The sequence below is a fragment of the Tachypleus tridentatus genome, chromosome 6, assembly GCF_004210375.1.
Source record: "Tachypleus tridentatus isolate NWPU-2018 chromosome 6, ASM421037v1, whole genome shotgun sequence".
Lineage (NCBI taxonomy): Eukaryota > Metazoa > Arthropoda > Merostomata > Xiphosura > Limulidae > Tachypleus > Tachypleus tridentatus.
This window is the reverse complement of record NC_134830.1, coordinates 77,983,346-77,999,000: the sequence shown is the minus strand read 5'-3', so window position 1 is coordinate 77,999,000 and position 15,655 is coordinate 77,983,346. Positions and strand designations below refer to the sequence as shown.

Genomic DNA, 15,655 nt, shown 5'->3' with positions numbered 1-15,655 from the left:
TCTTCCATATAAAAGATATGCAATAAAATCTATACTCCTCTTTCTTTCATTGTAACCTCGAATAATTTTACACTTCGTAGGAAACTCCGAATATAATTCATCATTGTTTAAATATCTCTAATAATTACTATGAACTTAGAAAAAAAAAAATGTTACCAACTATATTCTATAAACTCACGCGTATTTCTTCTCCAGGTGACACGCGCTGGCGGATAGCTAGCTACTTGGCAGTCTAAGGTAAGTTTGGAACCTTCCATAATAGCTCTATTGTGAGGTTTCAGCATCCACTGAGGGGGCGCTTTGGACAAAACAAATAAAAACGTTTTTATAATCCAAGAACTAGCTGTGTTTATAATATATACACGTACATGCTATAATTACATTGCATTATATATGGGTTTGAAGAAATAAACCATTGATGTTAGTAAGACTGCTGGAAATCTTGCCCAAGTTTGACAGTTTGTGACAGTAAGTATGCACACATACATATCTACTGAAAATTGTATATTGCTTTTTATACTTTCTAGTGTTTTATGCACATTTGCATCAGGAAGTTCTAATTATCACATGACTTTTACATACCTTTTCTTCTCCAAAACAACTGCAAATAAAAAAACAGTGTTCTGTCGTGCCCTAATCTAGTTTTGTTTATATTTTTCGAATGTTGAAAGCAACCGCTAATTAAATACATATTAAAAATTAACCTTTTTCTTGTACATTTTCAATACACAATTAAAATATTGGAAAACACTTCTAACACTTTATACTGTATGTGACGAAAAGAATGACTCTTTAATTAGAATCGTCTGACATTTTCTTTAAAAAAAAACAAATAAACGTAACAAAAATCACTTACATTGAATTCCAGTCCATACTAGGTATTTTATATGGTTATAAGAAAAAACACTAACTAGAGATAATTATTTTTAATCTCATTACTATTTTAAAGCAATTTTTGCATTATTTCAAACATTATACTTTTTGAATATGAAATATACTGTTAATTAATGTAATAACGTTAAAATACCTTTAACAGTTAATATGGAAGTAAAACTGTCCAAGCCGTAGCTGTTCTCTACAGAACACGTATAGTTACCAGAATCTTGCACTCTGACTTCACTGACTGTTAACACAGACAACTCTTTCATCATTTCGATTTTACAGTTACTATTTCCTGAACTTAGCTCTGAACCATCTTTTGCCCACTTAAATTTAAGTGGCTTCGTTCCTTCACTAACTGTGCATACAAGTTTTAAAGGCTTTCCTAGTTCTTGGTCTCCAGTAAGAGGGAAGGGTTGAATTTTAGGTTTGCCTACAACAAAATAAACCGTTCATATGCAAAGTGAATAAAATTTACCTTCAACGGAAAGTAGCTGATATCTTATTTTTAGGATTACTAACTAAAACTATAATCTCTAAAATTCTCGGTAAAAAGCTATTTATTGTTCGTAAACTTTAAATTAGTACGAACTATGTTCTATTAATAAATGATGAATAACTAAAATCCACTGTAACAAAACATAGTTATAGAATTTGTCCTGCATTTACTCTAACCATACACTGCTAAACATTCAATAGTGAATTACTTTAAATTAACACAATTCCTGTAATACTAAATGATACATTGTGTATAAAATACTTTAAAAGTCTTACCTGCTATAACAATACTGGCAGATAAGGTTAGGACTGCAGTGAAGAGTGCGATTTTACTACGGTGATACACACTAAACCATACCCAACGTTTTGCACAGGAAACTGCCTTTTTCTCACCATGGCTAATCATATTAAGTTGTGCTCAATACAAACACTATACTATCTAACAGCGACTGGAAATAAAAAACGTTAGCCTCCGTGAAGGCTGAATATTTATCAAGTTACTATTATCTTTAAGTTTTGCAGTTGATAATAAAACCAAGTATAATAAATCACATATATACAATATGCTCTTCTGTCTCTTCTGACATAGCTACAAGGCGCCACATAGCGGCAGCAACTAAAATTACTAAACAAAGGAAACAAACAGAACTACGTTATGTAGAAAAAACATACATGTGTAATAGACTTTTAATTATTAAAACAAATTATGCTTAATTTCTGCTTGCAAAGGTGTAATTTGCTTCTAGCTATAGCGTTATAAGATGTTTTCAATATGTGATCTCATTCAATAAACATCAGAAGTTTAGTGAAATTTAATACAAATTCATAAACAAGGAATGTAATGAATACGTAATTATGTGCAATATAGGTACGTATTCAATGTTCTAATACACAAGAAAATTATACACTGTCATAAACAGCTAAGAATATTGTTTTACCTTACATATAAAGCATTTCAAGTATGATTTATAAGATAAAAATAACAAAATCCATGTCGTACATTTCTTTTTCTTATTACTCTATCTGGTCGCTAAAGCTCATAAAATCCCTCGTCTCTCCAGGTGTCTTAAAGTTTCATGTTTCAAGGTATTTTCCAAAAACAATTTACGTGTGAACTATAGAATTATAACAGATGGATGTGGCTTTTCAACTTTGCATGAACGTGAATATTCGCGAACAGCAAAAGTTGTGGTAACTGAGGCATACCTGTTGCCGTTCAATTGCAAGATATTCACACAGTAACAGAAAGTTACCATGTGAACGTTGCGAAACCTAAATTTGGAACATTAATGGCGGTCAGAAATATCTTAATATCCTTTCTTCTTGTATAGCCTAATGACACTTTGAACTTGCGCCAAACATTCAAACCACTTTAAAGTGAATCAAAACATTTGATCTTTAGTTTTACCTTCAGTTTGACTTAGAGTAATATTAACAGTTCTTAAAGCTAATTAGGTTAGTCTTAAGTAAAAAGTTAAACTGCATTAATCTCGAATAGAACGAATATTTGCTATATCAATTCATAGCCTGTCTTTCTTTTATGCATACGCATAGCTCTAATAATGAAAATCAAAAGCACTTAAATTTTTTTTTAAAATAAACTAGAACACGTTTGCGGCTTTCAAATTTAGATTTGAAATGCGTTATTATTGTATGACGTTACAATAAAGAGTTAAACACAGTAAAAACAGAACAAAGGAAGTGTCGCAAACAAATGTACACGTAAATATAAATTACGTTTCTTTTAAACTTTTCTTTTATTTCTTAATCATTGAAGATTTATATAAAATGAAATGTGATAGTATAAGGTGTAGATATATAAAAGATATTACACGATACTCATAAATAACAAGTATTTGAGCATTTTCTGTATCTATCAGTTTTTATTTGAAATACCACAAGCACACAATTCAGATGCTTGCGAGGAGAACGAAAATGCTAAAGACATTAAAAGAAATACTTCAACTAGAACCATGTCATGTTTGGGAGTATTGCTAAGTCGGTACTGATGAAATAAATTAAATAATACATAATACATGTTTAATGCAGGCATTAGTTAAAAAGGAGCTTTTTATGAAGCAGTTTAGAAATTGAGACATTTTCAGCGTACTATACGTCTGTGAAGATGCCATATAAGCTTTAGGCAAGTATTATCTAAAGGTGTTTGGTGCATAGAAAATAAACGAATGTATTATTCCAATTTTGTCTTAGAAGTTGTTTACACTTGAACTTTGTTTCCTACCGTACACACTGACAACAATCACTTTTGAAATGTTCTGGCCAATTTCACTGAAAACTAAACATCGATACTGTCCTTCGTCGTCCTTCTTCATATCACTCAAAGCAAGTGTGCCATTTCTGAACTGTTTGATTCGCGAATCAGGCAATATGAGAACATAGTTGTCTTGACCATCTGAAAACATTGAGTTAACGATAATTACAGAAGTCTAAATGAACGTGAAATAATATTTTTATGTTTTCATATTAGAATCTAAATATTTTTAAAACAAGAATTAATAATCACTTTGTAAATAATCTTTCAGTTATTTTGAATACACATATTTTCTCAATGAGACTAACACAAATATGGCTATAATTAAGTTATTCAAGACTTCGACAAACTAATAATAAATCTATTATTAGATAAGCAATATTTACACAAGTTTGTAACAGGAATAATATAAAAATTTATACAGCACACACTTGTTTAAAGAAACTTATTTAGTTCTTGTATTTCAGACTGGTAGTTGGTCCTTTGCTAGGAGTTAGAATGAAGTATGAATAAATAACTATCATTTCTAAAAAATAATTTTATTGACCCTTAAACGGCGGCCATCATCAACTGATTCTGCTACTTACAACATTCCCGCTGTTTAATGTTTAAAAAACCTTCATATCGATATGAATAAACCAGATTTCATTGATAAATAAATTACATATTACTACATCAAGATACTGATTTACTGTTAGAAACAGTGATACCTGACGTACCTAAAATTTTATTCAGTTTGCTCCACGATATAGTAGGTACAGGGTTCCCTGTTGCTAAACAATCTAGTGAAACTGTGGAACCAAGTTCAATTTGTTGATCAAACGGCTCTTTTACCCAAACAGGTGGCGCTGAAAGAATAAAATAGGTTAACAACTGAAACGAAAACAAAAATGAATTGAAACACAAAAGGGTAAAGATTACCAAATAAAAATAACGTAATATGAGTAAATGACAACGTTTCTGTTTTAGCAGGAAATTAGTTCAGTTTGTATATGAAATCAAGTATTTAGCAATATGTGGCAACGTTTTCAACAGAAACGTTTGTAAACTAATGTAGTCTTCAAACAAAACATTACGAGATGGTTAACTTGAAAGAGACTACATACAGTAATATCCTTAACTGATCCCTAATTTCATGCAAAGTAACGAAACTTACGCATAGTTACATATAAAAAAAACGTCTTACCATAATATAAACTACTATTATTTGTGTGTTTATATATATATATTGCTTCAAGATGGAGTATCTGATGCTGTGATTAATAAAGAGATCGAGCACCGAGTTTTAGCATAACTGGCTGTGAAGTTTATAGCTGAGAATACGATATAAAGGCAAAAATTCACGTTATTATAAGATTATTAAATTTGATATTATCAACCTATGACTACGTTTTGGGTCATTCGACAGTTCTTAAAATTAAGATATTATACTGTAATATACTACAATAACTTTTTTCTACAGAAATTGTAATAAAATATTCACTCACTGCTCTATATGTTAATGAATATTTCTAGTTGATCAATGCATACAGCTTAAAACTACTCCAAGTGGTAAAAACTGATATAAAACATGAATGTTAAGAATAAACAGTTAAAAAATGTAACCAATAAATACACACCTGTGACTAGTAACTGTGCAGTGTGTGTCAAACTTTTATCAGACATGTCTACACGTACTTTGCAGGTGTAGTTTCCATTGTCTTTTAAGGTAACAGGTTCAATTTCTAAGAGAGTAAACTCATCTTCCACACGAATAAATACATTATCTTGCTCCATTAGTGGTTCGCCATCCTTAAGCCATTCGAAAATAAATATTTTCTCTCCACCTTCTACAGCACACAATATCTTGACACTTCTACCTACTGAGAGGTCTTTAGGGAAACTGAAAGGTTGGATCTTGGCCTCTATAACTAGTTAAACAAATAACATTAACTATACAGAAAAAAAAATGAATTAGAAGTATAGTACTTTTTTCCAATACCTTATAATGCAAAAATATATCGAACGTTTTATGTTCTAAGTTCACGTCTTTATAATAAAAATCCAAAATTATTCATATGTTTCTGCTCCTGTTTCCACAGACACGGTTACATAAATTATAGTGTAAAATATTTATTTCGATTTACAATTCCATCCACTTACTGTAAATTTATTGTAATACTGTCTAATTTTTAAAGCGTGTATTTGTATTTAACTACTACAGTGCTTGTAGTTTATATCGAAGTTGGTACTGGTACAGAATTTCTCCGGTAACACAACGAGTGTTAGAGACGCATCCATTCGTAGTAATTTAGTTGATAACTCAATGATATTACGACTCTTGATCATAATTATAGTGATACTTGATTACTATCGTATTTATGATGCTAATACACATACAACTCACCATAATTTTATGACGTAAATTATTATTTGTGATCGATAATTTTAGCAAATGAAGGAATTATTAACCTCGAGTTATAGAAGACCCATGTAATAACAAGAATTATAATAATAATAAAATAATGTTTACAATGTGTAACGTGTTTTTCATCATATCAAAACTACTTTTACTGGGGAAATTCTGTACAAGTACTTAGAAGTTAACTACATGGCCGAATGTGAAAATTAGTTGGTTTTTGAACAACAATGCGCGAAAAATCTACACAGTGCAGTGTAATATGAAAACAGAATTTCTGTATTTATAACTTCTAATTATGAGTTCGATTTTTTTATTCTAATTTTATTCAATTTTCTATAAGTCCTTTTTATGGAACGAACTTTAATTGACGTGGTTTTAATAACAATACTTATTTACTATAATTATAAAGCTTTTAGATTTATATGCCTACAATTTTTTACCAAAATAAAAATTCTTACCTCTTGCTTCTGTTCTCGGGAAGATTCCTAAAACAACAAATAAACAGCAGAGCGCATAGGACATGTTCGTAATTTTCATGCTTTGTTCTGCCTAAAAGATGCACCAAAGAACATGTCGCAAAAGTATTTCCAAAATAACCCCAAATTAGCATCTAAACATGTTATCTTGTAATCGTAGGCTATTTTGTTATGAACATTAAAGTCTGCAAACACTAGCTGAACTTCATGGCGCTATTCGGTAACAAAGAAGTTATGGGTGTATGTCTTCCTTACTTAATACAAAATACAACAGCGCCTCACAGCGATGTATCTTATCGCTGTTTATTACCAACAATACTATAACATATATTTGATTGTATCAAGTCAGACTTCAAATGTAATTAAATATCCTAACTTGTTTTCATTTAAATTAGCTTTTTTCTTTTTTTTTAACCACAGTGGTGGCCAACCTTTTACATAATGTGCGCCACTAACTTTGTGAGGACTCGGAAGCACCAAACACCATATAAATATTTCAACACAAAATAATACAAACTGTATATTTGAAAAATTAGTCTTACCTTTAATAAGATTTTGGAGTTTGTTTTAAACCTGCCAACTTGTCTATAATGGGCTTTACATATTTAAAAATCTGTCACAGAGTTACAGCATACTCTTCAAGTTTGACTCTGGATCGAGATCGCTGTTTATTTTTAACGAGTTTCAATGACGAAAATGCTTGTTCACACCTATAGGTGCTTGAAAATCGACAGATGTAGCTTTGGTAAATTTTTCCAAGATTTGGAAATTGATCATGCGGTAATATTTTCCAGAATTGGATCATATCATCTGCCTCAGTAATCGGGGAAGAACCTCAAATTTAGCTTTTAGCATGGCGTTTATTGTTAATTCAATAACTCCCGTCTGTTATTAGCATGCAAATCACTGATTTTTTTATTCAGTAATGACAAATAATAAATAGTTTTATGTTCTCCTCTCTAGTAAATTCACTAAAACGAGATTTAAATGTGTCTTGCAATAGTCTTATTTTTGCAATATATTCTGATAAATGAGTTTCAAAATTCTCATTTTCACTTTGCATTTTCAAATGCTCAAAATGGTTAAAATTTCTTGATTCCAATTGGGTAACAAATAGAGTTAATTTTATTCTAAATGCATTAATATCTTTCACTAAGAAGCAAACAATCTGTTATTGTCTTGGATTTTGAAGTTTAACTTGTTGAGATGATCAGTCATATCAACTAGAAATGCTAAGTCACACAACCAATTAATGTCACATTAAAACACCCTCTCCTCAGGCAACTCCCTTATCTCTTCTAAGAAATTAAAAACAGTCTTTTAATTTCCAAAACCTCTTCAGAACGTTTTCTTTAAATGGTTAACGCATATGACAATGAAGAATGTGACTGTTATATTCCTGTTCTACCATTGTTCACAACATTCTCTGAATTATCATCAGTATAATCCTCTTGCTCTAACTTTATTCACAAATTTTACCACTGTTGACATAACGCCCTGGACATCGAAACTTTTCCCACATAATGACTCTTGGTGTATAATACTACGACATTTCAACAGAGAACAATTTAAAAAACTTTTCGATTAAGGATGTGATGCCTCTAACTTAACCAGTCATTGAAGGAGCTCCGTCAGTGCAAATAATAACGAGTTTTTTCAGTCCAATTCTACTTGTTCTCTACATGACTTTAATTTCTCGAATATGACAGCCTTTCGTTGTTCCATGAAGTGACTCAAGACCGATAAGTTCCTCAAAGACGTTAAAATCACCATAAGTTTCTTTAATAAAAATAATTAATTGGGCTGTAATATATATGTCGGCAGATTCGTCCAATGCAATTTAAAAAAAAAGTGTAAGCATCGGCCATGTTTTGTAGTTTTCGAGATACATCAACACAGAGATCTTCAACAGCCTCGTTATCGTCTGCTTTGAGAGTGTAAGTTCCCTTACTTTTCTTTCAACGTTTTGATCACAAAGACGTCTGGTGAATATTCCTAGATTAGACTTAACAACTTCTTAGCCATCAGAAAATGGCTTTTTTGTCTAACTTTAAAGCTATTACATACGACGTTTCTATCATTTCAAAACTGTCAACTTATTTTCATAAAATAATTTTGTATTTTTCCCTCTTTTCTTTCATCTTATTTAACTATTTCCGTTTCTCAGGCCCCTCAACTAGCTATAATTTTTCTTACATTTCCACATTGTGCTGTGCCATATGTCTATTGAGGTCATATCTCCTATTATGTGACAGTTTATTTTCACAAACCACGCAAAATGACTTTCCGGAAGGTCCCATCATAAATATTTAATTTTCCACTGTTCATTAAACTGACTCACTAGCTTTTTTATCGCTCATTTTGCTGTGTATCATGAAGAAATACAAAACGCTAAACTTCAAATTCCAATTATTTGGTCAACCTGACTTTGAAAACAGTCACTATAAGACTATCAAGAATTAAGCAAACCTACATGTTAAAACTGCCAGACGTACGAAACGCAGGTTTGCGTGAATGACAACACGAATGGGCATTAATTAATTTTTTCTCTAGCAACTAATATTTTTATATTCACTTGTAGTTAGTCTATTTTTTTTATATTTTTCAATTTCCTTAATTAATTTCATCGATTATCTTGTATTTTTTCAAAGAGTGATGGGCCAGTTTTTATAGATCAACGTGCCAAATTTGGCGCATGCGCAACAAGTTGGTCATCCTTGCTTTACCATATGTATGATGGTGGATTATTCAACTTAACATAAAGTATGGATATTTTGTGTGCAAAATAACATCTAAAGAATTTTTCTTCTGCGAACAGGTCTTAAATCATTAAATTATTTTAAAATTAAGAATTATTCAGTTATGATGAAGATTAATACGTAATGGTAAAATTTCACTACCTACAATATAAAATTCTTTCGAAATTCGAACCATTATGCATAAACGGTTTTATTATTCTCCATTTTTACACAATCCATTGCTTACCGTACACCTTCAGAAAGATAATTTTACTCAGTTGGTCACCGACTGAGTTACGTACTACACACTTATGTTCTCCACTTTCAGAGTAACCAGCATTTTGAATAACAAGAACCATTTTCATTTTATTCAACGTTGGTAAAATGATCCATTTCTCGCCAACTGTCCCCTGATAACAAAAAAAAACGTACTTATTAAGCAATCACTGTATATAACGAAATTAAATAAACAGAGCGATTGAATCAAATAAAAATTGTAATGTTTTTTTCAAAGAGCATTTTCTGTTTCTATGCCCAAGAATTTTAGTTTTAAATTTATAAATGCTTATATTGCAATTAGGAGAAAAGTAATCTAAATTCTAAAATTTTCTCTTTCGATATTTGCTCAAAAACATCTTAAAAGAACCGAATAAATATAGTGCATAACGTAAATATCTATACTAAAATAATGTTTCATTATAGTATCTTCATCTCGAGGTTTTCTATACTGAGGTTAACCGTATTTTTAAAAATAAATTGCTACCTTTTAAGCTATTCATTTCATTGTAGATCGTGGCAATGTTCATATTAAGTACTATTGCTTGATAGTTCAGTTTCCACTGTTACAGCTATCTGCGAAGATCAATATGGTCAATGCTAGACGATTCTAATTATATTTCCAGAAAAACCACCATTAAACGTACCATCGATTTTCAAAACCATGTTCAAAAGAGTCAGAAACTCAGAAGTCCACTGAATATGCGTCTGGGTTTGATGAAAATAGATGAATAGGATTACAGATATTTTAATTCCTTCATATTTTTCATAAAAACAGATGCTGGTGAATGTTTTGGGCTATTGGGTCACGGCACGCGTTTAAAGCGCCATTGCATTAGTACATGCAAATAAGATAGTGTAATTAACTCTAAATAATATAGGAAATTCTCTAAATAAAAGCCACTTTTAGATGAAAGAAAACCGTATTCTACGTAGAAATATGAAAAGTTTTTTACATACACAAAATATTTATGCTTTTAAACAAATACTGAATAAATACTTCAGCCTTGTTCTATAATATATTACAAAGTTCATATAATTATCAATAACAACGGTAGTTCTCAAAAAAAAAAACGAAGCATACAAATAACCATCCGATTTAAAGAATACCAGTCCAAATTAAAACATTATCTTACATAAAACAAGGGGCCTGGCATGGCCAAGCGCGTAAGGCGTGCGACTCGAAACATGCTCGCCCTCTCAGCCGTGGGGTGTATAATGTGACGGTCAATCCCACTATTCGTTGGTAAAGAGTAGCCAAGAGTTGGCAGTGGGTGGTGATGACTACTGCCTTCCCTCTAGTCTTACACTGCTAAATTAGGGACGGCTAGCACAGATAGCCCTCGAGTAGCTTTGTGCGAAATTCCCAAACAAACAAACATAAAACAAGTTTCTATATCCAAGAGAATAAATTAACGTAAACCCTAAAATATTGAACCTGAATTCAATATGGATAAAATATGAACACGTATCTTAATACCTTTCTTTCTGAACCACACAACGACTGACAAACGGAAACCTGTAGCTGCATAATTAACTATTACACTATTTCCTATGACGACTGTCTTGTTGATAGGTTTCTGTTTCCAAACAGGAGGAGCTACAAAACAAGCATTTTCGTTCTACCAAAATGTGTCACGATGACTGTTCTCTGTCATCGTAATAATATTCATCATCGATTGTTAATAAGGTATGAAACACTATTTTCAATAGCTAACTGACAATACAAAACTGTCTTCCTTAGTCTTTTGTAACAATAAAATCTGCGATAATTTCACTTTCAAAATCGCCATATATGCTCTTTATTGCTAAACTCACGATCAATTTATCTATCTCTATATAACTAATACGGTATCTCACTTTGAATTACATTTTGGACGAATATATATATATATATATATATCAAATGAGGACTAGAAATTTCCACTCACTACGAGAAATCAGGATGTATTAATATTCGAGAAAATTTTCAAAAGTTCTAGCAACATGACGGTTTAATACAACAATCTCCTATTCGCACACTTGAGTAAACAAACCTGTGATAAACTACCGCTTCTAAAATAACCAAATTTAACACTTAGGCTATACTTAAATTAAAACAGTCGTGTATATGTAACTGTAGTATTATATTAGGATTGTATTTTTGTGTTGACCAACCCAAATAGCTAAATCTTTAAAATATATTGACTTTTAAGGATCTGACAAGTCATTATGAACAATGAGATACTACTACTGAAAATGTTCGGGTGATACTATTCTGTATTGACTTTATCACGAGAAAATATTCCAGCAATACACTTATTAGTAGTTTACAATAAACCAAATATTTTTAGCAGCCCATAACCATGCATACACGAAGCTCACAAGAAACATATCAATTCCAGAATTCTGTTTCGGTCATCTGACATAATTTTTTGTTTACATCAAAAATATCTTATACCCATTGGTGTTAAAATGTGAAGTTTAAAAGAAGCAATATACTTGCAATAATTAAAAAAAGGTAAAAATAAGAATTGAAAAAAAAAAAAAAACACGAAGGAATGATCAGAGATAATATCTTAAAATTTGTTACTATGGAAAATATGACCAACAAAACGGTGTTATGCATTTTAACAGTAACTGATAAATATCTCAAACATGGGGAAAATTTTTTGTAATATATTCTAGGAAGTCGTACTTGTTTAAATTATATATATATGATGCAAAAGTATCAATCAAAGGTGATTTTGTATTTTAATATGTATACTGATATAATACAAGAAAATGTACATCAGTGTTAAATGAAACATTTGAAACTAAGAAATGCATTGAAACACACTAAAGAAGGTTCATACAAAGACGTGTATGATGCCAAAGAAGCTGGAAGCTGTTTGAGTTGATCTAAACAGAGTATATTTTTGATTTACTAATACTGGGGTTGCAACTATGTATTAAAAAACATAAAAGACGTATTAATAGACAAAATCAAATGTAAAACCTACAGATAATTTGATAGACCTCATATATCATAACAAGTAGTAAGTTTTACATTTACAGAATAAATTTACGAAGCAAAAGTAAAATATATCCGACACACTATCATTAAATAAATCTCTCAATATTGATTAAGTAGTATTTCTAGTCGCTAGATATGATGCAGTAGTGGGAATACGAGAAGCAATATCTAGAAAGGTGAAACACAATCCAGTCAGATCAAATAGGAAAAGCCAAAAAGTATATCAAATGCAACATACCACTTCTTTGAAGCTTGGTGACTCAAATAAAACAAAAAACATTAGTTTAATCCAAGGAACTAAGAGTCAAAGTAGATGAGATGTGTTCCTAATTAAAACAAAGACATTACTAAAACCAGAGAACACTGGCACTGATCACTTACGACAGCTAGTATTAAAATAATTAATAGACTGGGCCATAATTAAGTCGAAAAAGGCCCAAGTTTATCTGCTTGTATGAACTCAACGTTTCAAAGTAAAGCTAATTATCACTGCTGAAATTGGATACTGACCATATAGATATCTATGACATTTCATTATTTGTTTTAAGGAATATACGTGTATTATTGGTGTAAAAATTGCATACTGAATATTTTATGTAAATGATTACTAGAAATAAGATAAAAATTACTAACCCCTAAGTGACTATCACACATACATGAAATTAAGTTTATAATTCCATATTCATAGTTTATACTTTGTGTTATCACGTTTTAACGAGAGACAAAAAAAAAGATGAACAACAAAAGTTTCCGCGTTTTTGAAGTGTTCCTTTTTCGGTGTCACAGATAGCACAACATTTTTACTCTCGTTATACAAACATGGGTAATCGTAATTCATAATTAATCAGGTTAACTTACATTTTATGTATCCTATTTTAATTTCAATATTTTTAAATAATAGATGTGGGCCAAACCCCTTGAAGTCTTAAACTCTTCTAAATGAATGAAATAAGGTTTTTTGTGTGTGTGTGTGTGTGTGTGTGTGTGTAACAAAATTAACACTCAGTTAATTTCACCAAGGTTATTTTTTTCAAAACAACTTTAGGAATGAGTTTAGTCAGATCAAGATAGTGTTTTATTAAGTTCCGATTCCTTTTAGTAATTAGTCTAAGTGTCACATTTGTTAAATATGATACATTGTTCTTTGATTGAACTGTTTGTATGAATATATGTATTCTGTTAAACTTTCCTTTGTTTTACATCTGTAATAAATTAGTATGGATATTAGATTACTTTAAGCTACTTGCACTTTTCCGTACAAGTTAGAGTAGGTCGTAACTGTGGCTTTTTACCAATTATTAATCAGTAATGTTCATAATTTATATAAAACTTTTCCATAATAAAATCATTATTGCACACAAAATTATAATTGTTACTTACATTTCAAAATCGTTGGAGAAGAAAATTTGGTAGACTCATGGGGGCTTTCAACTTCACAAGTTGAATTTCCATTATCATTCAATGTTACAGATGAAATTTCAAGAGCAGAATAACCTTCGCTGTAATCTATTCTTAAATTATTATTTGGTAAAATAATTTCGCCATCTTTCTTCCAATTAAAACGTAAACTTGTTACAGGCACTTCGACAGAGCAAAGCCCACATACACTTTTCCCAAATGATAATTCTTCTCAAAACGAAAAGGGATGAATTTTTGGAACTCCTGGAATCAATGTAAGGAAATAATTATATCGTATTTTAACTTTTTATAGAATTTTATATGAAGTGTTATTTTTACTTGCATATAAAAATATATAAATTTGCGTAAATTTCAATAACTATAATTGCATTTTGTAAGTAATTAGTTCATATTTATAATAAATTCCCTAAATAGTTTTTGTATGAAAACAAATCTTTAATTTCCAATGTAAAATTTTTTTCATTGGTCAAATATTTAAGCACTGCATTCATTAACTACGTAAATTAAGAACATATTCAATAATATTCTGAGTTTCAGCTCACCATTATTACATCGACATTAGGAGGAGGGGATGTTTGAAACATAATATACTTTGTCCAATTAGATAATTGATCTTTGGCTTAAGTGAAATACATTAAAGACTAATTTATAACGTTTTCATTTTGTTTTAATAACTATTTTTAATTTCTTAAAATAACATTGAATGAAAAATGAAAACCAAAAGCAAATAAAATTATCCAAAAAATGCTGCAGACATTTATCTGAAGAAAAACCTTAATACTAATTATTTCACCAACAACTCAATGAAATATTAATACACTTCTTAGTTCTTGTAATACTCTTTCAGCTTTTATTTTTTAAATTTCGCACAAAGCTACACGAGGGCTACCTGCGTTAGCCATCCTTAATTTAGTAGTGTAAATCGAGAGTGAATCAGCTAATCACCACCACCCACTGCCAACACTTGAGCCACTCTTTTACCAAAGAATAGCGTGATTGACAGTCACATTATAACGCTACCACTGCTGAAAGGTTTGGTGTGACGAAGAGTCGAATCCACGACCCACACATTACGAGTCCATCGCCCTAACCATCTGGCCATGCCGGGTCGGTTTTATTATTATATATTTTTTGAATCAGATATGTTTTAGTACATAAAAAACAACTTTCTACCCGAGATACCATACAGCTTTACTTCTTCCATTTTTTTAACAAAATAAAGAGCAACAAAAATACTAGACCCGGCATGGTCAGGTGGGTTAAAGCGTTTGACTCGTAATCTGAAGGTCGCGGATTCGAATCCCCTTCGCACCAAACATGCTCGCCCTTTCAGCCGTGAGGGGGCGCTATAATGTGACGGTCAATCCCACGATTCTTTGGTAAAAGAGTAGCTCAAGAGTTGGCGGTGGGTGGTGATGACTAGCTGCCTTCCCTCTAGTCTTGCTCTACAGAATTAGGGACGGCTAGCGCAGATAGCCCTCGTGTAGCTTTGCGCGAAATTCAAAAACAAAAAAAAAATACTTGGAGAATAAAACAGATAAAGTTGATAATGAATTACACTATGTAACAAAATGTTTACTTTTTCTTGTTCTTGGGCAGAAAATGTTATTTCCCAATTGCTTATGCTTAAAGCAAATGAAAAAGACCTATTTTTCTCTTCAAATTTTGTTTTTGTAACCTGGGTATTGAAATTTTCAAATT

The 15,655-nt window shown here is 31.0% G+C and overlaps 1 protein-coding gene and 1 long non-coding RNA gene across 4 annotated transcripts in view; both read right to left on the bottom strand.

Moving 5' to 3' along the window:
* LOC143252864 (cell adhesion molecule Dscam1-like) overlaps positions 1–15,655 on the bottom strand; it is a 49,436-nt gene that overhangs the window by 19,600 nt on the left and 14,181 nt on the right. The window lies entirely within an intron of this gene.
* LOC143252867 (uncharacterized) lies at positions 5,577–14,327 on the bottom strand. The gene is made up of 3 exons (XR_013029220.1): positions 13,916–14,327; positions 9,512–9,674; positions 5,577–6,535 (listed from the first exon to the last, which is right to left on the bottom strand). It is a non-coding gene; the product is annotated as an uncharacterized LOC143252867 (long non-coding RNA).